The following is a 27,720-nucleotide window of genomic DNA, read 5'->3' on the forward strand; positions in this document are numbered from 1 at the left end:
TTATTTATGGGACATGTTGCTGGGAAAAAAAAAAAAAAAGAGTGTCCAGCCAACAAAAATGGCAACCAAAATGACGGACACAAACTCCATCTTAGTGAGAATCAGATGCCAATATAACCCCCTTTTTCTTTTTTGTTCAGTTTCATTTAGCCTCTGATTCATCTGCTGCACCTTCTGAGCTGTGATAGCTTTTCTGTCTTCTCGAATTTTTTTCCTTAAAGCATTCTTGCTGTTCTCCTCCTTAATATCTTGCATTTTGGAGACTAGTCCTGTATACCTGTCACCTGTCAGTGTTTCTTCTTCTAGCCCTACCCAGTTCCCATTGTATTTTTTCATCATTATTTTGGTTGGTGAATGGTCAGTAACAGAACATATGTCTTGTTTAGAAAGTTCTTTCCACCGTTTCTGTATATTTAAATCTCCCTTTATAAACTTGGCTCCTTCTATTATAGTTACATATGAAACTCTGAGTTGATTTGGTGTCTGAATAAGTCCCATTAGCTATTTTCTCATACTCAGTAACAGTTGTTTAATATAAATATCATCTCCTTTTTCTTTTCTTTTTGTGGTGTGGCAAGGGGATAGTGATGCAAAGTCAAAGAAGTTCCTGTCCTAGCATCCCAATGTCCATCTGTCCTGCTATGGGAAAAGTCCAACCATGTCTTCATCAAGGCCAAAACAAAGGCCAATGTCCAGAGTTTGTTTCATATCAAAGCTTAGTCCTTTGGAGCCCATAAGGTCTGAGGACCCCAATTGCTGCTAGACCCGCATGGTCCTGGACAACAGAGCACACGAATAAAGGGGCAGGTGCATTACCAGGTGGGCAAGAGCAATCTCATCTCCTTTCCCAGCAGAAGAAGACAGGTGTCTACTAGAGAAAAAGCACCTGAGTGCCCAGTGCCCATACTGCAGTGGATCACTGCAGGCCCATGATCAGGATTCCAGGAACCCAATTCTCTCTTAAAATAAGAAATTGAGAAATGAATCTGGTGATTCAGGGACTCCAAAATCTGGCCAGGTCATATTGTGAAAGAGATATTTTTCTGGTTTCACCAATATTGATATATATTATATTAAATTGATTTTTAGAGAGAGAGAGAGAGACATTGATTTGTTGTTCTACTTATTTTATGCATTTATTGGTTGATTCTTATAGGTGCCCAAATTGGGGATGGAACCCACAACCTTGGCCTATCCAACGATGCTCTAACCAACTGAGCTACCCACCCAGGACCTATTGATATTTTCTAATTATGGTAGATGTGCTGTATAATATAATCTGCTGATGAGAACTTCACATTGAATCCTGTTTCTTTAAAAGGTATCCCCCCATAGTCTTTTGTCAGCCAGTACTGTGCACATTTAATTTATTCTTTCTGCACAGCTCAGTTTAGCATGGTATCTGCTTTCGTCTTTTGCTGCCAAACCATGAGCCAGAGATGACAGCCTGCATTAGGAAGTAGACCCCTTGTTAAGATGTAACTTCTTTGCACCTCTTTTAGATCAACTAAGCTGGCATTAATATAATCGTTTTCAGCATTTTGCAGTTTAACAGCACCGTGATCAAGTACAGCTGCTGTCAATGATTTTGAGTATACAACTCCTCAAATTCCCACTGGATGGTGACAGACTGGTGGCTTGAGCAAGCTAGCAGGAGGGAGCCTGCATGGGTGGAGAGGCGTGGGGCCCACTTGGTCTGGGGAGAGTGCTGGCATTGGAGTGCATGGTTGCTCCAAGCCCCGCCCCCTAATTTTTCTGAACAAAATCTTTCTCTCCAATTCTTGCCCACCATACACGATTTCTTCATTATGCCCAAATGCTGTGATTTGATTATTCAAAACAAAAGATGTAAAAAATGTTGAAATTTTTTGACCCCATAATTTTGTACCTAGGATACATTTTCAGAGACCATCAAAAATTATCTTATTGTTATTTATGAGTGTTGTGACAGGCACCTCTCACAGACACCAGAGAGGGGTTGGTTATCAGCCCCCTGTGTCAGAGGGAGCAGGCTGTCCCCAACCTCGATTTTTGTCTTCATATACATGAATTTAAATGAGATACTCTAGATCATATTTGCATTGTGTTTAGTGAATTTATTTAAAAATTAATGTGTGCACATTTATCAAAGAACCAAGTCATGCAAATCTATACATCTGGCTCAGGGTCTCAGCGAATCTGAGGAGAGAGTGGTGGTGGGGGGTAGGATTCTGACTTACACCCAGCTTTATTGTCTATGTTCATTGGTCACACATACATGCATGTAAGTTCTGTGGTTTATCTCTTCCCTCCAAACCCCCCCCCTCCTCTGAAGCATGTCAGTCTGTACCAGTCTCTTTAATAAATGGTGTTGGGAAAATTGGACAGCTACTTGCAAAAAAATGAAGCTAGAACACCAACTTACACCATACACGAGAATAAACTCAAAATGGATAAAAGACTTAAATGTAACTCGTGAATCCATAAAAATTCTAGAAAAAAATGTAGGCAACAAAATCTCAGACATCATATGCAGCAGAATTTTCACTGATACAATACCTAAGGAAACAGAAACAAAGGGAAAAATGAACACATGGGACTACATCAAACTAAAATGCTTCTGTCTATAAGTTTTTTAAAAATTTCTCTGCTAGGTACCCTGGTACAGATTAACTCTGAAGGTCTCCCCTTTTCTTTGTCATGGCTTTTCCAGGATTTATGGGAAGCATCTGGCAATTAAATCCCGGACTGCTGGTTTTTTGTTAAACAGTGGCATGAGATAAGACTATGCTCTTTTCCCTTCCTACCTGCTGTTTTAAGAGCTTCAGGATGATTTGTACCAAATAGTCTCTGATTACTCCTCCCCCTCCTCTTCCTCCTCCTCTCTTCCTTCCCTTCTCTCTCCTCTCTGAATTCTTTTGTGAGAAGGAGAGGTTTTAACTCTGTTCTCAAGATAAAGTCCTGCTATAAGTGGCTTGCAAATTTTTGGCTTTGTTTAATTTTCCTGCCTGTTTCCCTATTCCACTTGTCCTGTAATTTTCCTAGCTTTTTGTTTTCCTATAACAGTGTCACAAACAATAAAAAAAAACAAAAAAAAAACATCTGGATTGTTCAACATAATAGTATTTTGGTAAATTGTGGTACATTCATGTAGCTCTTACTAGTCTTTAAGATGAATACCCAATAAACATATATTTTAAAATACCATTTAAAAATATAAAATACATGTTAGTTATTATTATTATTGGATTTATAAGTAATTTAAATAATCATGTTTATGCTTTGCCACATTTAGGGAATTTTCTATAACAAACATTCCTGCTTCAATCTGTATTTGCACAGAATAAATGCTGCCTTAACATTGTTGCCCATCTGTGACTAATATTATCTTGAGGTTAAAGATTGGTGCTTTAACTGTGGAATCTTTCTTTCCACCCAGCTGATAGAAGATGGGAGTGTTAGTAACTAGGGTTGTTACATCTGCCTTAATTTTCTTGAGAGCATGTCTTTTAGGTGGTCAGATCTTGGCCCAAGCTGCTATGTTCTAATTGTTTAACTTTGACCTTGTTACTTAACTTTAACCTGCACTTAAAACAAACAAACAAACAAACAAACAAACAAACCCACCAAAACTCATATAGGGACCACTAACAGTGTACAAGGGGCTTTGCACATGTAAATTTGTGTAATTCTTGTTTTTTAAAATATGTTTTAATTGATTTTTTAGAGAGAGAGGAAGGGGAAGAGAGAGAGAAACATTGATGTGAGAGAAAAACATTGATTAGTTGCTTCCTGCAAGCCCCCTACTGGGGATCAAGCATATGTCCTGATCTGGAATTTAACTGAGACCTCTCTCAGTCCATGGGGCGAAGCTAAATCCACTGAGCCACACCGGCTGGGCAAAATTTATATAAATCTTAAGGATAGTCTTATGAGGGAATATGTAATTAATTCCTTTTTAAAAAGATGACTATATTGACGTTCAAGGAGTGAACTAGTCCAAAGATATTTAAGTGGAACCAGTATTCTAATTTAAATTATTTACCTCCAAAGACTATGCTATCTTCCCAGCACAAATGCTTTACTTAACTAGCGATCTGAGAAACAATAACACTTTTTTTCTTTATAGTTTTGAAGGCCTACATTCATCAAAATCACTAAGTTTTCTTCTCTCTTATGAAAACAAAAACAAAAACAAAAAATTGCTTATTTAGCCAGACACAATGAGAAATATATCACTGCCACCAATGATTGCACATACCACAATAAACAATATATGTACCTTTTGGAAGGTCTTACAGGAAATATCTTTGTATCACAATTATACTTAATTCTTTTTATGTTGCTACTGAAATAAAAAAGAGGAAACTGTCAATCAAACTGCCTTAAATAAGATATGAAAGTTATAATTAGCTCTTATCTGTTCCTCTCATCAGGAGTTCACAGTTCAGATATCCTTGCCTTTTGAAACTATTGGTATAGACAATAACCTCTATGATGGGAAATTTGCAAAGGTGTTTATGAAGGAGAGTGTGCAGTTGCTAAGAGTGGTGATTTTGTTTTCAGAAGTTTGAGAAGAACTGAAAATGTCTAAAATAATCTCTAGAAGAACTAGAGAAAACAATTAGTTGGAAATCATTGTTCTTATTAACCAATGTCACCCCAATAAATTTAATTAAAAATTAAATAAATAAATTGATATTAAAAATAATTTCCAGGTTGCATTAAATACACAGACACATGTGCAGACCACGAATCTTATAGAAACATCTCTCCCTGTTTGTTTTGTTATTTTCTTTTTTTTTATCCTCACCTGAGGACATTTTTCCATTTTTTGTTCAAGTAGAGTGGGAGGGAGAGAGAGGAAGAGAGAGAGAGTGAGAGAAACATCGATGTGAAGGGACACATCGAGTGGCTGCCACCCGCACGACCAACCAGGGCCGGGGACAAACTGCAACCGAAGTACGTGCCCTTAGCGGGAACCGAACCCGGGTCTCTCAGGACCGCAGGCCGACGCTCTAACCGCTGAGCCAAACCGGCCAGGGCTGTTTTGTTATTTTCATTAAAAACACCTGAGAGCCCAGGTATAGGAGAATACGTATGAGATAATTATATTATTCCATGGCTGAGTTTGTTTTGTCCTGTTTTGTTTCCTGATGCAAAAGAGATGAAGATATTGGAAAGAAACTAGTAGAAGCTTTGTTGTTTGAAGCTCTAACGGGCTAAGAAGAAAAAATGAAAAGTAAAGTGGGCCTCACATGGAATGAGAAAGTAGGTTGTGTAGTGTAGGGACCGGAGGCTCATGGATATGAAATAATATACTTATGAAAATAACAAGAAAGAAAAGAATTGTGTCAAAAATGGTTGTTTGCATTTAACATTTTAAAAATAAATTTATTGGGGTGACATTGGTTAATAGGATCATATAGGTTTTAAGTTTACATTTCTATGTTACAAGATCTGTATATTGCATTGTAAGCCCAGGATTGAAAGTCAAATGATCTTCCATCACCATATAGTAGATTCCTTTCACCACCCACCCCACAATCCCCTTCTCTCTGATAACCACCACACTGTTGTTTGTGTCCCCAAATTTCATTTTATGTCCCACATATGAGTGAAATCATATAGTTCTTAGCTTTTACTGACTGGCTTATTTCACTTAGCATAATATTCTCAAGGTCCATCCATGTTGTCACAAATGGCAATATTTTGTCTTTTCTTATGGCTGAGTAGTATTCCATAGTACATAGGTATATGCCACATCTTCTTATCTAATCCCGTGTCACAGGACACATTGGTTGTCTCCATGTCTTGGCCACTGTGAACAATGCTGCAATGAACATAGGGGTGCATATATCTTTGTGAATACATGTTTTCAAGTTTTTTTGGGTCACATGGTAACTCTATTCTTAATTTTTGGAGAAATTGCCAGACTGTTTTCCATAATAGCTATACCAGGTCTACATTACCACCAACAGTGAATGAGGGTTCCCTTTCTCTACAACCTCTCCAGCACTTGTTATTACTTGTCTTGTTGATAATAGCCACTCTAACAGGTGTGAGGTGGTATCTCATTGCAGTTTTGATTTGCATTTCCCTAATTGCTAGTGAGGTTGAGCATCTTTTCATATAGCTTTTGGCCATTTGTATGTCTTCTTGGGAGAAGTGTCTGTTCAGGTCTTCTGCCTATTTTTTAATTTCGTTGTTTGGTGTTGAGTTTTATGAGTTCTTTATGTATTTTTGATATTATATGTTTGTTATTATTTGCAAATATCAGCTATTCAATTGGCTGCCTCTTTTGTTGATGGTTTCTCTTGCTGTGCAGAAGCTTTTAAATTTAATAAAGTCCCATTTGTTTATTTTTGCCTTTATTTCCCTTGTGTTTGGGGTCAAGTTCATAAAATGTTCTTTACGACCAAGGTCCATAAGTTTAGTAGCTATGTTTTCTTCTATGTAATTTATTGTTTCAGATCTTATATTTGGGTCTTTGATCCATTTTGAATTAATTTTTGTACAAGGAGACAAACTGTAATCTAGTTTCATTTTTTTGCACGTGGCTTTCCAGTTTTCCCAGCACCATTTATTGAAGAGGCTTTCTTTTCTCCATTGTGTGTTTCTGTCTCCTTTGTCAAAATGTTATCTGGCCATATACATGTGGTTTTATATCTGGGTTCTCAATTCTGTTCCATTGATCTGTGTGTCTGTTTTTCTGCCAATACCATGCTGTTTTGATTGTTGTAGCTCTGTAGTATAATTTGAAGTCTGGTAATTTGTTCTCTCTTCTCAGGATTGCTTTGGCTATTCACGGTTCTTGTGATTTTATACAAATCTGATGATTTTTGATTTAATTTCTTTAAAAACATGACATTGGGATTTTGATGGGGATTGCATTAAATTTGTAGATTGCTATGGGTAATATGACCATTTTTATAAATCAAAAATTTTTAATTATGACATTATTGCAGGTGTCCCTATCCCCCCCTCCCCCCCTTCTTACCCACCTTCACCCATCCCGCCTCCCTCTCCCTTGGCTTTCACCAAACTATTGTCTGTATCCATGTGATCACATATGTGTTCCTTTATAAAAATTGTTGACAGTATTACAAAAGTCTTAGATTTTCTCCCTTTTTGCCCTGCTCCACCCAACCCCAAGCCTACCCCAGGCCTTTCCAATCTATTGTCTGTGTCTATGGGATATACATATATACATATATGTTCTTTGATTAATCTCTTCCTGTCCACCTACCCCTGAGATCTGTTATTCTCTTCCATGCATCCATACTTCTAGCCCAATTTTGTTCATTAGTTTATTTTGTTCATTAGAGCCCACATATAAGTGAGATTATGTGATATTTGTCTTTAACTGGCTTATTTCACTTAGCATAACAGTTACCAGGTCCAACTATGCAGTCACAAAGGGTAAGGGCTCCTTTTTTATAGCTGAATAGTATCCCATTGTGTAAATGTACCACAGCTTTTTAATCCTCTGATCTACTCATCTACTGATGGACACTTGGGCTGTTTCCAGATCTTAGCTTAGCTATTGTAAATAACACTGCTGTGAACATGGGGTTGCATATGTTGTTTCTGAGTGGTGTTTCAGGATTCTTAGGAGATATATATATATATATATTTTTATCCTCACCCAGGGATATTTTTGTATTTATCTTCAGATAGAACAGGAGGGAGAGAGGAAGGAAGAGAGAGAGAGAAACATCGATGTGAGAGAGACACATCGAGTGGTTGCCACACACATGACCCCGGTTCCCAACCGGGGCCAAGGACAAACTGCAACTGAGGTATGTGCCCTTAGTGGGACCCAAAACCGGGATTCTCTGGTCCACAGGTCGATGCTCTAACCACTGAGCCAAACAGGCCAGGGCTTAGGATATATTCCTAGAAGTGGATCACTGGGTCAGATGGCAGTTCCATTTTTAATTTTTTGAGGAACCTCCATACTATTTTCCACAATAGCTGCACCAGTCTGCATTCCCACCAGCAGTATACAAGGGTTCCCCTTTTTCCACATCCTTGCCAACACTTGTTTTTTGTTGTTTTATTGATGATAGCTGTTCTGTCAGATGTGAGGTGATACCTCATTGTAGTTTTAGTTTGCATCTCTCTGATGATTAGTGACATTGAGCAGTTTTTCATGTCTATTGGTCATCTGTATGTCCTCTAGAGAAGTATCTATTCAAGTCCTTTGCTCATTTTTTAACCAGATTGTTTGTCTTCCTGGTTGTTTGTCTTCCTAAGTTGTATGAGTTCTTTGTATAGTTTGGCCTTTTTAACTATGTTGATTCTTTCAGTCCATGAACACAGGATATTTTTCCATTTTGTTGTGCCTTTGAATTTAACATTTTTGAGTGATGCCATTTTACTTGTGGGTGAAACAGAGTGATGGTGTTGGTTGTTGAAGCTCAGAATATTATCATGTTGAAAAAATAAATTGTGATTAGAATGTCTTGAGATGATGACAATTATGGTAGAACGAGTCTCTGAACTAAATATCAAAGTCATTGGTAAAAAGGGTGTCTTAGAAATAATAGATTGTCATCAATTGAATTAGGCAGTGACTCCATTTAAAGTTGCTGTTTTAGTTGTGGTTTCCACAGTAGAGCAAATTAATACAACCCCAAGATATGGTAATGGCGGTAATCAATATGGCAAATGCTTTATTTCTTGATATGGATTTAAATTATGCTTTTTCTACAACCATTGTCCATGGGAATGCTGAATAACTTATAACACTCTATGATACTTAGTAAAAGAAATTTCTGCTGAAGAAATTCATTTAATAATAAAATAAAGAAAACTATAATTCCAAAGTGTTCACTAATATTGCCATTTAAATGACCACTAATATCTTATCATCCAAAAACAGCCATAAGACTATGAAACAATCTAGTTAATGTTCTGTTGTAGAATATACCTGGAAGAAATGTTTCTTGAGTTTTTGTTTTGAATCAGCAGTCAGTATATAGGAATTTATAGTATAACAGTAATATCGTCTTGGAAAATGTTTCACAGCCACAAGATTGTACTTTGTTAACAAACAACCTCAGATCTCAGTGGATTAATTCAATACTCATTTTCTGCTGCTGTGTCAACTATGTCTGATCAAGGTGGGTGTGTGTGTGTGTGTGTGTGTGTGTGTGTGTGTGTGATAAGGGATATATGTTCTACTCCACAGTAACATAGTCACTAAGGGACCCACTGTGAGGGATACCTCAGCATTTGGAATGTCGATGGCATTGTTGACATAGCAGGACCAGAAATAGATAAAGAATGACATTCTAGTTCATCTATATTTGGAATGGAAGTAGCACACAACACTTCCCCACCAAAGCCCATTAGAACCAGTTTTCTTGCCCCACTTCATGGGTTGAGAAATGTGGGATAGCAGATGGAATATTCGAGGAGCACTGTAGTCTCTATCACAGTCCTCCCTTTTTTTGGCACCCATGGACATTTTACAGCCTGGGACAAGTCACCATAATAAGATTTGTACTAAGTAAAATATATGCCTTTTTGTATAAAGTGGAAGGAAATGATTTTGAATAAAGATTATAAGGTCTGCAGTCAAGTTTAGTAATTGTTATCTACAGAATTTGAGGTTCCATGAAGGGTCTTAATTTTTTTCCTGACTTACAGATTTTAAACAGCTTGTGGTTCCAGTTAATCAAATGACATAAGAATTAGTTGTTTGCTCTTATTTTGTTATGATTTTATGGTTGTCAAAAGTGTCCACCTGAAACCTATGTCATTTTATAACCAATTATCACCCAATAATTTCATTAAAAAATAAAAAAGCGACAGAGCAGCATAAAGATAAGTCCAACCTGGAAAGACTTTGCTAGCTCAGGTCAGCATAATCCCTGCAGCTGCCACTCACTTTTCCTATAATATAAAAAATAATAATCACGTTATTTATTTTATTTCTATTTTTATTGATTTCATATCATCTCCTTTGCTCCTGTCTAATCTAAAACACCCTTCTCAGGTCTGATATTTGGCAAAATATTGAAAAATTGTATTTCTCGGGGTATGGTCAGGGAATTCTCAACACTTTTATTATGTATGGTCACTGTATATTAGAGAAAGCAATTCACTTGACTTCGTCTCCAAGTTGCCCCAAGTAGGCAGTTTCTGCTCTTTCTGGAAACTTTTAGGGGTTTCCTTCCAAATTTTTGAATTTGAGGTCAACTCTTAGGCACTCAGAATGTTCACTGCAAGCAATATTATGCATTTCTGTGTTTTCCTGATTTAAAATCACTTAATGATGAAACGTCGTATGTTCAGAATGCATGATGGATATCATAAAATGCATCTGGTCTGCATATATAGTCTGTGATCTCTTTAGATCGATTTCTCAGGGCTCCATAACCTTCATTTTAGGGACTACTCAACAGTGTAAACCTGCTGTATCCTTGATATGTTCTCTTATTAAGCAGAAATAAAGAGTGAATATATCCTCCTCCTTGTTTTTTTAATAACTTATTTTGTTTTCCAGGAAGAATATAAAGCAAATCCAAAATGCCAATAAGAAAAAAACATATAAAGTAGTTTTTCAAGTCCCATAAAATGCCACTGCTTAATTAACCTGGGTTTTCCTTTTGGAAAGTAAGTTTTTGGAGTATAGAGACTATGTATTTCTGTGTCTTACCAGGATACAGAAAGGTGCACAGAAAATTTGGATGAGTTATTTTAGAAGAGATATGTAATTTCTAAATGAGATTTGGATAACAGCCCAAGTCTAATCCCTCTGTGAATAAAGATGCAAAGGATTGTCAGAACAGTTTGGTTCATCAAGCTATAAAGTGAAATTTATTATGACACTCTCTTGGCAAATGTGAAACCAACAGAATGTAACCCTTAATTCTTAGGAATCCTTCAAACAGGATCTGATTCTAAAAAGCAAGAGACAGTATTATGGACTGGATAGATACTACATAATTGGGGTATGATTTGAGGACTAATAATAGCAACTCACTAATTGGTTTTTGGTAATTTCATGGCTTGAATATTATTTTCCAATGAAGTCTGCTTATAAACTGGGAGCTATTTTCATTCTTTTAAGATTAAATATTGATGCATATTTAGTGAACAATAATGCATGTCTGTTAATTTTTATATACCCAATTATGATAATGTATATAATAAAAAGTAACATCTTTATTTTGCTCACACTATTTCTAATTAAAGAAAATATGAGGCATTTAACCACAACAAGAAGCCATTTTTTAGGGATGTATTTTAAAGATGTTTCAACAGTATTTTCTGCTAAGTTAGATGGAAATAGTCAGTCTCAGCCAATGGAAGGATAGAGTACCATTAAGTACGATGAAGTGGGCCGAGGGTCAATAAGTTTTGGAGGGATTATCAGAATTGTAGTTTTGGACACACTGATTTAGTTTAGCTTTCAATAAAGTGAATATATCCAACGGCTTTACATATATAAGTCTGGAGTGCATTGAACAACCTTGACAGGAGAGTTTCATGTTAGAGTTTTTGGCATTGAGATGGTGACAGAATTGGACAAGGTAATGAAAGTGTGACTATAAAAATAAGACAGCAGGGCAGAACTAAGTTCTGGGGAACTCTAGTCTTTAGAGATAACAAAAGAGAAGAGATCATCTATTTTTTTTAACTCCTTACCTGAAGATATGCTTATTGATTTTAGAGAGAGGAAGGGAGAAAGAGTGATAGAGAGAGAGAGAAACATTAATGTGAAAGAAAGCATCGATTGGTCACCTTCTGCATGTGCCCCAACAGGGACTGAACCCATCACCTAGGTATGTGCCTAGGTAACATATGATATACGGCGCAATGCTCCAACCAACTGAGCCATACCAGCCAGGGTGAGATCACCACTTTTAATGAGACTGCAATATTTTTGATACAAGGAATTATAGATGATCCTTAACGGTTTAAGATTCAAAGGAAATTGTTTGAAGAATTAAGGTTTGGCCCTGGCCAGTTTCGCTTAGCAGTTAGAGTGTCGGCCCACGGACCAGAGAGTCTTGGATTTGGTTCCCACTAAGGGCATGTACCTCGGTTGCAGTTTGTCCCCGACCCCAGTTGGGATCGCGTGGGTGGAAGCCAGTCAATGTGTCTCTCTCACATCAATGTTTCTCTCTCTCTCTCTCCTTACCCCTCTCTCTTCTGCTGTATGTGAAGATAAGTGCAAAAAAGTGTCCTCAGGTGAGGATAAAAAAAAAAAAAAGAATTAAGGTTTGTTATAAAAGAATCTATAGTTTGATAATCATTAAGGGTTGGCTTCTAGAAAACACTTGCTACTTACCTGAGTAGCCTATATTATTTGGTTAAGGTTTACTTCTTGCTGTGGCTTTTTGGAATAACAGTGAAGAGGGCCTTTGGAATTTCACATAATTGTCATTCAAGTCACAATTTAAATAATGTATGTCAATTTTGAATGGTATAGATCTTGATTAAGTAGTAGAGATCAAGCTCATATACTCTAGGCACTAATATGTTAGAATTTCCTGGGGAAAGTAAGTACAGTAGAGAGAGACATGTGACTTTATTTGCATAAGTTTCATATGTTTTCTTCCCTTTAGGGATCATCTTTGGCATACTGTTAATAAGCCTGATTTGAGCTTGGTATATCAATATCCATTTTGAAACCTTCCACACCATTGATAATAAGCATTTATAGAGATCTTAAATCTACGTATTTCTAAAACACCTAGCTCACAGGTCACTCTTTAGGTGGGACTTGGGATTTCATCTTTCAACAAATGTTTGCAACTTTCTCAAAGTAAGTCTCTCAAGACTATGGAACCGTAGGTGGTTTATTTCTGCTATCATTTCCTGGATCACACAGAAGTTATGGGGCATTTTATAAAATGAGATGGGTCACAGTGGCCTTATTGGACTCACAGGAGCCATAACATAATGTGCCTTTAAACATGGAAATCAGGTTAGGATGCGAGAATTCGGTATTACACCATCTTTTTCTGTTTGTTTATTTATTTATTTATTTATTTATTTATTTATTTATTTTTAATCCTTACCTGAGGATATGCTTTTATTGATTTTAGAAAGAGAGAAAGGTAGAGAGAGAAAGAGAGAGAGAGAGAGAGAGAGACATCAATGTGAGAGAGAAATATCAATTCATTGATTCCCATACTTGCCCTGACCTGGGTTCACACCCACAACCTAGGTACGTGCCCTAATCAGGAATTGAACCTGTGAGCTTTTGGTGTACAGGATGATGCTCCAGCCAACTGAGTCACCTCACCAGGACTGTTCTTCCTTTTCAACCTCTGGCTTTCAAGATGCACCTTTTTATTTTCTAGAGAGTTCTTTTTGTATCCCTCTCTTTAAAGCTTATTAAAGTGGAATACTGAATCCAGATTCATTGCTATACTAACCAACGTATTAATATTTCTTCATAGCATTTCTCTATTTTATTGAAAAAGAAATCAAGATAATTTAAAAGCATAAAATCTATGCTCCTAACCTACATCTTTTTCTACACGAATTAACATATATCCAACTCACCTCACTAATATGAAATGGTACCAATTTATAAAGGTGGTTTTTATCATGGCCTAATTTTTTCAGCAACAGAACTCTTTGGAAGGATGCAGGTCTTTTGTGTCTGCCATTAATGACAACATATCTACATTTTGTTGGTTTCAAAAGTATTTGGAACGGATGACAATTTTGTTTTTTGTTGTGTTCGCTCCCCAAGGCCCACTTTCCACTTTGTTGTTGGTATAGAAAAGAAATTTGTAGTCTGGGCTTAATGACTGTTGTGTGGTATATGCATCTCAGAGATCCAAAAGTCCCCTAAAATGGTGAAATGTTAGAACTTGGAACTGTATTTCTTTTTTTTTCTTTCATAGGCTTCTTCAGAGAGTCCATGAACTCTAAAGTGTTACTGACTCCCCGGGAAAATTCTCATATAATGTAGGAATTGGTGTTACAGTCTTGAAAGAGCAATTTTTAGAAACCACTGTCTTTGAAATTCCCTTCATAATATACTGTAGCACGTTTTCTAATGCCCTCACATCTGAAAAGCAAATATGAACATCCCCTGCAGTACATCTGCTAATGTGACTAGTCCTAAGCTTTTTTTTCCCAAAAGAGAAGCAGAAACGGGTTTAATCATAATTGTAGGTAAGAGGACAGAGGCCTGTGTAGTAATTTAAGGATGGTAGCATTTTAGGGTGCTTTCTCAGTATAGTGTTTCTATAGTCCCCACTAAGTTGCCCTAATAAAGATACAATACTGTGGAATGCTGAGGGTTCTCTTTTTGTTTTTTTAAAATCCTCACCTGAGGATATTTTTCCATTTGTCTTCAGATAGAGAGGGAGGGAGGGAGGGGGGAGGGGGGAGAGAGAGAGATACATTGATGTGAGAGAGACACATCAATTGCTTGCCTCCCACATGACCCCAGCTAGGGCCGGGGACTGAACAGCAACCAAAATACGTGCCCCTGACCAAATTGAACCTGCAACTCAAACTGGCCAGGGTGCTGAGGGTTCTCTTTTTAAAAAGAAAAGTACCCATGAAAATATAAACACACTGTTCTTTGTAACTTTACATTTATGTTCTTCCTTTAATCACCTGATTAATATTTACAAGGTGATACCAGCCCTGAGTGCACAACTAATTAAGTAGCGAATATTGAAGACTAATTGTGGAATGTGGTAGCTTCTTAGAGAGCACAGGTCTGAATAAGACATGGCGTGGGGATGAGAGAGGAACAGATCTGGACATGTGGTCGGAAAAAGGAGAATTGGCAGCCCTTGGGAACTGAGAAAGAAGGGGGAGAGATGAGGGTGTGTTTTGCCTTATAATTTTTCTAAGACTTATTTTTAACCATAATGGGGCTACATCCATAGAGACATATTGCATCAGTGCCTTTTCAACATCAACATAAAGATAATTTAAACTGCAAAAATTCACGAAGGAAGTAAGTTTTGCATCTCCCTGGCTCTCTAGTTCTTTGTGAAACAGCCACAGGTGTTGTCTAGGGTTATCCTTCTCAGTTATCTGAGGTGAAGGATCAGACTTTTGTTTTACTCAACCTGTCATGGATCAATACCTTTGTAAAGTGAGGGGAAAAAACCCTACAGAACACAATTTCACTTTGTCATTAGGAGATTCAACAGGCATAAAATTTCTCTGTTCAATTTCTAAATGCTTAATCTCAAATTCTGTACATTATCTCAGACTGGTAACAAACATTTTGCAGACCATCTCCACTTGGCATGTCACTGTTAAGAAGCTTTGAAGTATGATTTTTTTTGTGTGTGAATCCTCACCCAAGGACACTTTTTCCACTGATTCCAAGAGAGAGTGGAAGGAAGAAGGGAGGGGCTGGGGGGAGAATAGAGAGAGAGAGAAACATCAGTGTGAGAGAGATACATAGATTGGTTGTCTCCCGAACATGCCCCGACTAGGGCCAGGGATCAAACCTACAACGCAGGCACATGCCTTTGACCAAGAATCAAACCCAAGACCCTCCATTATACAGGCTGACACTCTAACCACTGATCCACACCAGCCAGGGCATGAAGTATGCTTTTCTTGCTTACAAACAAAATTAAAATTGTTCATAGGCTAGATTGAAACTGCCAGAGTGACCCTGTAGACCAGTGGTTCTCCAAGGATTTTCATAATTAAAGATATTTTGTTAATTTTGTGGACTTTTTAAAATATGATTTTGTCTTTGGCTTATTTCATTTAGCATAATGCTTTTTATTTCTATTTCATAAGCAGGACTTTATATTAAAACAATATGTGTATACTCAGGCCAGATTTTTAATGAATTTTATTTAAAAATGGTAAAGGGGACAATGTAAATTGTAAGTTTGGAATTATTAGAATGTCGATGGAAAAAAACCTTATATAATCCTGAGCTGTGCACCAGTCTTATATATTCTTGTAAATTCCTTGTAGGGAGAATCTGCAGTTTATGTTCCACACATCTGAGTGTTACTTAAAAGAAATGCTTGCACACATCTTAATATAGACTTAAAATTATTCTCTTCTTCTAAACTTTACAAACTTATTTATGGTTTCATCAGACAAATCCTGTTGAAACCTCCTCCTATTTTTATCTTTTTCATCAAACTTGATAGCCCTAACAAAAAGATAAGTAAAAATAGAAGCATGTTACAATAAAAGTCAGGTCTCTATATTAGCCCAATCTATATGCTAAAAAAATCAAGGAACAGTAATGTCAAGAGCCCTAAATTACCAACTTAAAGAAACTTTTCTTTTCGCACCTTGGATCTCCTTGCGTATCTACTGATATACAAACCCCACGGTTGACCATAGATTAATGCTGGGGTATTTAGTATTACTCTAGCCTTATCTTTTCCCTAAACTCCTTGTGTTTCATTTTTCATGAACTAAGGATAAATTCAGTACATAGTCTATGAAAGACAATCAGCTGACCTCAAGGTGTAATTCTTTTAGATAAAATGAGTTGCTTGTCTTAACTGCTAGAGTATTTCCTAGAAGAGAAATATAAGAATTAAAATGTTGATGCCTAGGTAATCATTTGATCCATCCTTTGCCAGTGCAAGGAAATCCACCTCTCTCATTGAATTCTTCCCACCTTTTACTCTTTTAATTTTGTCTCTGTCATGGCTGGTCAGTGAGGTTGCATACCGATGAGAAGATGCTCTGCAGCACCGGGATCGTGTATTCAAACTGGAGAAGACGTCAGGACAATGTTAAAAAAAGGTCTTAGAGAGAACGATTATATAACCAATTGGCTAGTTATAAATAAGGAAGATTAAGAGGAGAGAGGAATGACAAAGTGTGATTTAGTGATGGAAACCAGAACCCAAGAGAAACCTAGAAACATTTATTCTTCTAACTCTCTTGATTTAAGGCCATATGATGTAATCATTATAAGAAAAGGTTTAATACAATTGTAAGAAAATGCTCTTGAGCAAAGTAGCTTGTTTAATGCAATATATATGTTTTAAGTTTCACTTTTTAAAAATGGTAAAGCAAAATAAATAATTTCAGAGCTGTTAGGCGATAATATGAAGTATGGTATTTCAAAATTGCATAATAAATTTCACAAAACTCTGCTCAGGTAGCTCAGTTGGTTGAAATAAAGCATCATTCCATACACCAAAAGGTAGCAGGTTTGATTCCACTCAGGACGCATAACGGAAGGTAACCAATCAATGTTTCTTTCTCACATTGATGTTTCTTTCTCTCTTTCTCCCCCTTTCTCTCTCTCTAAAACTGATAAAATTTAATCCTCAGGTGAGGATTAAAATAAATTCCACAAAATATGATGTTTTATTATTAAGAGCATATCCATGTGATTACTGTAAGATTTTAGATGCTTTAAAGAGAGTCTGCTTTCCTTATAAACTAAAACCACACAGCTTACAAATTTAGCCCACAGCATTTTACATGAACACTTTAACTTCTTAGGTGAAATGGAAGATTTCCCATATTTAAATGCACAGTACCAGGAAAAAATTGGGAAAAAATATTGATTATTGTTATGTGTCTACTACACTCTTATTTGTTTGACTGCTTGTGCTTCTCTAACAATTTTGTCATTTATACGAATGAAAATGTAGAAAGAATAATATTTAAATAGATGGTCGATCTAAATTGAGAAGGAAAGCTAGTATGTTTTTAAACAATAGAATTGAAAATACTGGATAAATGCCAACATGATAGAATTTAAGGGGTATAAAAATAAAAGCTTTTGTTTAGATGAAAATAAGACCAGTGTCCCGACAACCGAAGTGGTTTACCTTCTGGAGCTACATTAATGTAGCCAAGAGATTTCACTGACCACAAATTCTATTGGAGCAAACACTGAGGCAGAAGTTATCAAAACACACCTGTGACTTCTAGAGTGCTTTAATAGGAGTACTATCACTAGCTCAGAAAAACCTATTACTTTTCACTATTTTACAGAGCAGTCAAATATGGAGCACTGATTTAACTTCAGGGCACGATGTTTTAATAGCACAAATAACATCTGTAGCGTATAACTATTAGAAGGTTCCAGATAGTCTGGAATCCAGGATGTATGAAGAAGTATGGAGAAATCATTGCTGGCAAATTTGGCCAAAACAAAATCAAGAGGGTAACTAAGAACCAGATTTCTGAAGATATCTGAGGCTATCCAAGGAGCCCTAAGAGAGAACACACTTGTGTAATTCTGTACTTGGGAGCTGGTTGTAGTGAGAGGGTTTGTGTAATAAGAAACTGCATGGTAGAAAAGCTAAATGCAAAGGCTCTGGAGCCAGAGTGTCAGGGTTTAAATCCAGTCTCCTTCCATGCCTGGGTGTGCAATCTCGGGCTTGTTTTTTCAGCTTCTCTGTGTATCTTATTCTTCTACCCCACCCCCACACCAAAGGGCAAAGAGCTCTGTGAATAGCAAATTAATAAACATAAGTAAAGCATTGGAACACTGTGCGAGCATTTGGAAAATTAGCTTCTATTCTAGATTTTAGGTTCCCCCAACAATAAAAGTGACTGTAAGGAATGCAAGTATGCAGTATTTTGCTTCCGGTAAACAAATTATTGACTCCTTGCCCTGATTCCTCCTTGGTATTTATGACGATTAAAATCCCTGTGAATTTGAAGTCATTCATGATTATGTTTTTACATATATATGACACTTTTTATAGAATTTGTGAAGAGTGGGATTATTGGGTGCACGATTAGCTATCAGGCAACATGAATCACTGAGCTTTTGCTCCTCCTCTTTTTATTCTTTGTGGTGGTTGTTTCCTTTTATTCTTTCTCAAAACCTTTTTCTCCTCATGTTAATATAGGTTTTGATTTATTCCACTAAGACATAAATAATTGTTACCTTGGAAAAGAAATGTCCCCAGGAGATATATTTATATTTTAATAAAAAGGTGATTCCAAAGTCTTTATCTAAAGGACTGGCTATGTAATTTGAAATTTTAGTTAATGTCAACTCTTGGGGTGCAGGAAGACTGAAATTACTCAACAAAAGTCACTAATTCTTCTACTTTTGAAAATAATAATGCCATCGGGTTGCTATACCTTTTAGGAAGGGGTGGTAGACCGCAATGATGGCAAATATTAATTGAACATATTGTCTTGGGTCCATTTCTGGGTTCTCTATTTTGTTCCATTGATCTATATGCCTGTTCTTGTGCCAGTACCAGGCTGTTTAGATTACAGTGACTTTGTAGTATAACCCGAAATCTGGTAATGTGATCCCTCCAACTTTGTTCTTCTTTTTCAGGATTGCTGTGGCTATTTGGAGTCTCTTTTGATTCCATATGAACTTTTGAAGTATTTGTTCTAGTTCTGTGAAGTATGTCGTTGGTATTTTGATGGGGATTTGCATTGACTCTATAGATTGCTTTGAGTAGTATGGACATTTTAATGATGTTAATTCTTCCAATCCATGAACAAGGTATGTGCCTCCACTTTTTATATCTTCCTCTATTTCTTTTTCAATGACCTGTAGTTTTCTGTGAATAGGTCCTTTATTTCTTTGGTTAAGCTTATTTCTAGGTAACTTAATTTTTTGCTGCCATGATAAATGGGATTTTTTTTTTTTTTTTTTTTTTTAGTTCTCTTTCTGTGATTTCATCATTGGTGTATAAAAATGCCATCGATTTCTTGACATTAATTCTGCTACTTTGCCAAATTCATTGATTAAGTCTAGTAAATTTTTGATGGAGTCTTTGGGGTTTTCCACATATAGTATCATGTCATCTGCCAATAATGACAGTTTTACTTCCTCCTTTCAAGTTTGGATCCTTTTTATTTTTTCTTCCTGTCTGATTGCTGTGGCTAAGACTTCCAGCAATATGTTAAATAAGAGTGGCGAAAATGGGTATCTTGTCTTGTTCCTGTTCTTAAGGGAAATGCTTTTCGTTTTGCCCATTGAGTATGATGTTGGCTGTAGGTCTTTCATATATGGCCTTTATCATGTCGAGATATGATCCCTCTGTTCCCAGATGGCTGAGCGTTTTTATCAGAAATGGGTACTGGATTTTGTCGAATGCTTTTTCAGCGTCCATTGATATGATCATATGATTTTTATCTTTCATTTTATTTATGTGGTGTATCGCATTTATTGATTTGCGAATATTGTACCAGGTTGCATCCCTGGAATGAATCCCACTTGGTCACGGTGAACACATTTTTTTGATGTATTGCTGGATTCGATTTGCCAGTATTTTGTTCAGGATTTTGGCATATATGTTCATCAGGGATATTGGTCTGTAGTTTTCTTTCTTTGTAGTGTCTTTTAGAGGTTTTTGAATTAGAATTATGCTGGCCTCATAAAACAAGTTTGGAAGTCTTATTTTTTGAATTTTTTGGAAATAGTTTGAGGAGAATGGGTATTATTTCTTCTTTGAATGTTCGCTAAAATTCTCCAGTGAAGCCGTCCAGGCCTGGGCTTTTGTTTGCTGGGAGAGTCTTCATTACTTTTTCAATTTCTTTTGTTGTTATTGGTCTGTTCAAATTTTTTTATTTTTATTTTTTTTTTAAATGATGCTTTTTTGAAGTTGTATCTACCACACTTCTTTTTCTTTTTCTTTTTTATTTATCCTCACCCGAGGACATTTTTCCATTTTTTGTTCAGGTAGGGTGGGAGGGAGAGAGAGGAACAGAGAGAGAGAGAGAAACACCGATGTGAAAGGAACACATGGAGTGGCTGCCACCCGCACAACCGACCAAGGCCGGGGACAAACTGCAGCCGAGGTACGCGCCCTTAGCGGGAACCGAACCCGGGTCTCTCAGGACCGCAGGCCGACGCTCTAACCGCTGAGCCAAACCGGCCAGGGCGGTCTGTTCAAATTTTTTATCTCTTCCCTGTTCAGTTTTGGGAAACTATGTGTTTCTATAAATTTTTCCATTTTGCTTAGATTGTCAAATTTGTTGCTGTTTAATTATTCATAATATTTATTAATGATCCTTTGTATTTCTGTTGTGTCAGTTATGATTTCACCTCTTTCATTTCTGATTTTGTGTATTTGGGTTCTCTCTCTTTGTTTCTTGGTGAGTCTAGCTAAGGGTCCATCAATCTTGTTTATCTTTTCAAAGAACCAGCTTTTTGTTTCATTGATCCTTTGAATTGTTCTTTTGGTCTCCATGTCATTTATTTCTGCTCTGATCTTTACTATTTCCTTCCTTCTTTTTTGCTCTGGGGTTTTCTTTATGTTTGCTTTCTAGTTCTTTAAGTTGTGAGGTTAGATAGTCTATTAGAAATTTTTCTTGTTTCTTGATGTAGGCCTGTAGTGCTATGAAATTCACTCTCAGAACTGCTTTCGCTGCATCCCATAGATTTTGTGTTGTTGAGTGTTCATTTTCATTAGTTTCCAGGAAGTATTTGATTTCTTCCTTGATCTCCATGGTAACCCATTCATTGTTCAATAACATACTATTTAGCCTCCATGTTTTCAAATGTCTTTGCATCTTCTTGTTACAGTTGATTTCTAGTTGCATGCCATTGTGATCTGAGAAGATGCTTGATATGATTTCAATCTTCTTGAACTTGTAGAGATTTCGTTTGTGTCCTAACATGTAGTCTATCTTTGAGAATGTCCCATGTGCACTTGAGAAGAATGTGAATTCTGCAGTTTTGGGGTGTAATTTTCTGTAGATATATATGAAATCCATTTGATCTAGTGCTTCAGTTAAAGTCTGTGTTTCCTTGTTAATTTTTGTCTACAAGATCTATCCAGTGATGTCAGTGGGGTGTCGAAGTCCCCTGCTATGATTGTATTGCTGTCAATTTCTCCTTTAAAGTCCTCCAAAAGATTTTTAATATATGTTGGTGCTCCTATATTGGGTGCATATATATTTACCAAAGTTATATCTTTCTGTTGGATAGATCCTTTCAATATTATGTTGTGGCCTTCTTTGTCTCTAGTTATGGTCTTCATTTTGAAATCTACTTTATCAGACATGAGTATTGCTACCCCAGCTTTTTTTTGCTTTCCGTTTGCTTGAAAGATTTTTTCCATCCCTTCACTTTTAACCTATGTGAGTCTCTTGTTGTGAGGTGGGTCTTTTATAAACAACATATATGTGAGTCATGCTTTCTTATCCATTCACCTACTCTGTGTCTTTTTATCAGAGCATTCAAACCATTCACATTTAAGGTGATAATTGATATGTACTTATTTATTGCTATTTTTGTTTAGTGTGGGTCTATTTTTCTTCCTATTTCTTTTACTAATTACAGAAGTTATTTTAGCATATCTTGCAGTGTTGGTTTGGTGTCAATACATTCCCTTAGCCTTTTTTTTTTTTTTTGTCTGGGAAGCTCTTTATTTGACTTTCTATTTTGAATGATAGCCTTGCTGGATAGAGTAGTCTTGGATTCTGATCCTTGTTTTACATGACCTTGATTACTTCATGCCACTCCCTTTGGGCCTGTAGTGTTTTTGTTGAGAAGTCAGCTGAGAGCCTTATGGGTTTTCCTTTGTAGGTCACCTGTTGCTTATCTCTTGCTGACTTTAGGATTTTCTCTTTGTCTTTAATTTTTGGCATTTTAATTACTATGTGATTTGGTGTGGGACTGTTTTGGTTCTCCGTACTTGGGGCTTTCTGTGCTTCTTGAACTTGAATGCCTTCTTCCTTCACCAAGTTAGGAAAGTTTTCTGTCACTATTTCTTCAAATATATTCTCTAACCCTTGTCCATTTTCTTCCTCTTCGGGGAGTCCTATGATGTGAATGTTATTACGTTTCCACTTTTCCTAAAGTTCTCTTAAGCTATCTTCCTGTTTTTAAATTGTTTTTTCCTTTTGGTTTTCTGATTGGTTGATTTTTTCTACCCTGTCTTTTAATTCACTAATCCGGTCCTCAGCTTCCTTACTGTGCTGGTTAGTCCTTCCAATGTGTTGTTAATTTCTGCTATGTCATTCTTCCTTTCCACTTGGTTGGTTTTCAATGTTTCTATATCTTTACTCATGGTGCTGATGTCCTTTCTAATGCTGTTGAGCTTCCCCAAGATCATGGCTCTGAACTCTACCTCTGAGAATTTGCTTAGCTGCATTTCATTGATCTCATCTTCAATAGAGTTCTCTTGTTCTTTCATTTGGGATTTGTTTCACCATTTTGGCTATCTCAGTGGGTTTTGGAGCCTGCCAAACTTTCCCGGTGTGTGTTAGTGTTCTGCTTTTTGTGGCTCCCTCTACTGTGTTTGGATGGGCCTGGGCGGGCCCACGTTAAACACCACTGTCAAATATGTCTTTTCAGGGTAGATTTGCAAGCCCAGTAAAGGTTTAGTTATCCTCTAGCTTTTTCCCGGGGGCTAGTCTCAGTCACTCAGTGCTTGGAATGTAGCCCTGGTGTTCTGCTTAAGAGGATTTCCAGATGATGGGATAGATGCTGGTTGTTAATGACCTTGAATTTGCATTTCTTTGCCTCACCTGGGTAAGTCTGAATCTCCAGTGGGGGGTGGGGGGGGGGGAGTACTGCTGCTTTTCCCCACAGCTCTGGGAAGGAGCACACTGGCTACTTTCCTTTGTGGCTGCAACTCAGCATAAACTCTGAGTGACCTCAAAATTCTGGTTGTCCCCAGAGAGTTCCAACCCAGTCTGCCCTCCCTCTGCCATAGCCCCCAGGTGAGTGGCTGTGGCTATTTTAGTGCTCTGTCCTAGCTCTCTGGGTTGTGGAGTGGGCTTGGTCTATTCCCCAAGGGCCCTGCTCACAGCTAAGACTGCTGCTGTCCTTGGGCTCTCAGCCCTTCACCCTTTTGTGCCTCCATAGATCCTACCTGTGTCCCTGGTTATATGGTCCTGTCCTGCTGCTTTTCTGTTGATTTTTTTCTGAGGATTTGTCTTTATTTTAGTTGTAATTCCCGTTTGGTCCTAGGAGATCATCTGTGTAGCTTCCATTCACTCCGCCTCCATTTTCACATCCTCTATGCCTATCTTGTGTGCAGCTGGGTTGCACAGGCCTCTCTGGTGCCCCTGCACCCTGTAAGTCTCAAGGGTAGCTGGATTGCACAGTCCCTTTGAGGACCCAGCTTTATGCCTATTTTATGGGCTGCTGGGTGGCACAGTCCTCTCTGGTGTTTTAGCACCCCGCAGTTTCTGCTGGTAACTAGATCGCACAGTCCCTTTGGTGACCCCACACCCTGCAGGTCCCAAGGGCAGGCAGCTAGATTGTACCAGTTTCTCTGGGGCTCTGGCTTACCACAGCTCTTGTGAGCTGCTGGACCGAACAGGCCTCTGTGGAGCCCCAGGTGACGCAGCTGGTGGCTGGAGACTGCTGCTGCCCTGTGGGTTTCAACTCCTGCTAAGCTTTTGCTGTAGTTTTTTGGGATGGGTCACATCTACTGGTCTGTGTGTCTGTTGCCTGGGGATGTATGTCTGCTCCCCAGCCTCTGTTGCTTGGGGTATATGTCGACTCTGATCGGGCTGCTACTATGGGGGATGGTACTGGGCTCCCGGCTGTCCTCAACTTCCGTGACCAGCACCTTGGGAGCTCCACTACTCTGCTCTGGTCTGTGTTGACACAGAGTGTTCACTGGTTCGAAGTTGCCAGGTGCTCTGGTGGGCTCAGGTTTGCTGGGCCCTAGCTACTCCCACTGCCTCCTCCAGTAAAGACCTAGAATCTTCCAAAATGGTGAGACCTCCCTGTGGTGCAGGGAGAAGCACCCTGAAGGGCAGTTTACAGTGGTAGCTGGCTGCTCCTGTCCACAAGAACCTTCTGCTCTGCATCTGTGCACTCCTTGGGTTTGCTCGTCCACCTTCATGTCCACTCACACTCTCTCACACACTCACCCCCTCTCTGGTCCTATCCTCCACCATCTTCTCTCCTCAGTCTTTTTATTTATATCTTAAATATTCTTCTAGGTGTGTTTTAATATCATTGTGACTTAAATTTTTATTTTTGTAATGATGAATGGTACTGGACTCTTTCCATGTGATTGTTTTTTTTGTTTGTTTTTTTTTTTTTATCCTCACCCGAGGACATTTTTCCATTTTTTGCACAGACAGAGTGGGAGGGAGAGAGAGGAAGAGAGAGAGAGAGAGAGAAACATCGACGTGAAGGGACACATCGAGTGGTTGCCACCCGCACGACCAACCAGGGCCGGGGACAAACTGCAACCAAGGTACATGCCCTTAGCGGGAACCGAACCCGGGTCTCTCCAGACCGCAGGTTGACGCTCTAACCGCTGAGCCAAACCGGCCAGGGCTCCATGTGATTGTTTTTAATCCATATATCTTCTTTAGAAAAGTATTCATTCAAGTCTTTTGCCTACTTTTAAAATTTTGTTCTATGCTTTTTCATATTGAATTGTAAGAGTTCTTTATACACTTTGGATGGGTATATTTTTTTGTCATATATATGTTTTATAAATTCTTGCTAGCCTGTCTTTTTATGATAGTATATGAAATTTCTTCTTGGATTCCCAGAGTATGTGCTTACACAAGGACAGCTTAGGAATCAGCCAAGTACATTTTTAACAGGACACTGGAGAGCTAGGAAAATTCTGGGACAAGTGGAATAGGGAAACTAAGGCAGGAAAATTAAATAAAGCCAAAAAGTTTTGCAGGCCACTTATAACAGGACTTTATCTTGAGAACAAAGGTTCCTCTCCTTCACACAAAAGATTGCAGGAGAGGAGGGGGAATACAAGGGGTGAGGAGGAGGAGGAATCAGAGACCACTCATTGCACATCACCCTGTAGTTGTTAAAACAGCAGGGGAGGGGGACAGAAGAGTATAAACAGAAAGCCAGAAGTTGGGATCTAATTGCCATGTATTTCCCATAAATAGTGGGTAAAGCCATAACAAAGAAAAGGGGAGACCTTCAGAGTTAATCTGTGCCAGGATATCTAGCAGAGGAATTAAAAGAAAGAAAAAAAAAACAGCGATGAATAGACAGAGGGTATATAAATCAGAACCCCCCCACACAACTCCCTCTTCAAAGTAGCTGAGAGCCCGTCCACACTTCATACACCAGATGTATAGATGCTTGCCTTGCTTTGTTAATAAATGTGCATTCTTTAATTTTTTTTTCTTTATTGATTTTGGAAGAAAGAGGAAGGGAGAGGAAGAGAGAGAGAGAGATAGAAACATCGATGAGAAAGAATATCAATTGCATGCCTCCTGCATACCTCATACTGGGGATTGGGCCTACAACCTGGGCATGTGCCCTCACCGGGAATGGAACCAGCGACCTCTTGGTCCATAGGTTGATGCTCAACCACTGAGCCATACTGTCCTGGCCATGCTTTAATTTTTTAAATAAATTCATGTTCTTTAATGTTGTAATAAATTCACTGAACACAATGCAGTCAAGGTCTATTGTATAAATTCATTTATATGAGAGGACAAGGATCGATGTTGGAGACAGCCCGCTCCCTCTGACTCAAGGTGCTGTCTGATAGCATCTCTCTGGTGTCTGTGAGAGGTGCCGGTCATACACTGAGGCTTGTTTTTCCTCAGTCCACCACCCCTTGCCCACCCACAAACATCAGTGTTGTCTTTAGGGTCCTAAACTGTGACAGAGTGAAACAGTCTGGATATTTTTTTGTTTCATTTTTGTGCATTCATATTTTTTCTTAAAAAATATGTTTTTATTGTTTTTTTTTAAAGAGAGGAAGGTAGGGATAGAAACATCGATGTGAGAAAGAAACACTGATTGGCTGCCTCCAACACACCCCTTACTGGTTTATAACCCAGCATGTGCCCTGACTGGGAATGGAACCTATACCTCTCAGTCCATGGGATGATACTCAGTTCACGGAGCCACACTGTCCAGGCTGCAGTCTGGATCTTATTGCTGTGAATTGGATCTTTAAAAACGCCCTCAGAGAGACTGTGTGCTTGAATGTAAGGCTCATTTCCTGACCGTTCCTTCCATCTGGGGACTAAAGCCTTGGGTTGGTTGCTGTCCAAAGCCAGCAAAAAAAAAAAAAAAAAAAAAAAAAAAAGGCGGGGGTGGAGGGGAGAGTTGTCTTGTATATTTTTTTCCAGCTTTTATAATTATTTAGTCAGAAGGTGAAGTACGTTGTCAATTTAAGAAGAGAAATGCTAATTTTTCTTTTTATAGATGAAAATGTATCATATATCAGTCCAAATCTCTTATGGTGCCTTGTATTTTTCTTAATAGCATTCCTGAAATATCCAGCATTTTACCTCTTTCCAGCACACACTAATAGGTACACACTGTGCTCAGCTTCTTTCACTTAGTGAACTGAGTTTCATACTTACCCATGAAAACTTTTGTGCTTCCATTTGCTTGTGTGGATACAAAGGAGTGCTATAGAGAGTATCCTCACAGGGTGTTCCAATCACCAATTCCTAGCTGGGCAGGTCATAGTGGGTAGTCAAGTCCCAGGCATGCAACTTCTTTAGTGAAAGGCTTTTAAGCAAGCCCTGTCCATTGTTCTTGTGCATCTAGGTTAACACACCTTTGAAATGCCAGGACTAAGACCCCTTGAAGGCTTAACCACCACAAAGAAAGCATAAAAATCTTAATTATCCTATAATTCAATCTCTAACTTGCTTTCTCCCACCTTCATATAATCTTCCTTAAATTCCCTCCTTAATTCCCAGTACATAAAAGAAACTGCAAACTCATTCTCTGAAATTTTTGAAATGTTACAAATTTATGTTACAATTTTTTTTCCAAGTAGTTGTGGTCAGTTTGGCTTAAATAAATGATTATAAAAATTCTCTACAGGTTGGGACATTCTTACTTCGACATTTACTTGTATAGTCAGCAGGATTCTGATGAAGTCCACCCTGGACCAT

General features: G+C 38.0%; 2 pseudogenes; one reads left to right on the forward strand and one right to left on the reverse strand.

Annotated features, from left to right (window-relative positions):
• Positions 1–27,720, reverse strand: LOC118621392 (annotated as a pseudogene).
• Positions 9,767–9,890, forward strand: LOC118622120 (annotated as a pseudogene).

Source organism: Molossus molossus, unplaced genomic scaffold (genome assembly GCF_014108415.1).
Source record: "Molossus molossus isolate mMolMol1 unplaced genomic scaffold, mMolMol1.p scaffold_m16_p_8, whole genome shotgun sequence".
In the NCBI taxonomy this organism is placed as follows: Eukaryota; Metazoa; Chordata; class Mammalia; order Chiroptera; family Molossidae; genus Molossus; species Molossus molossus.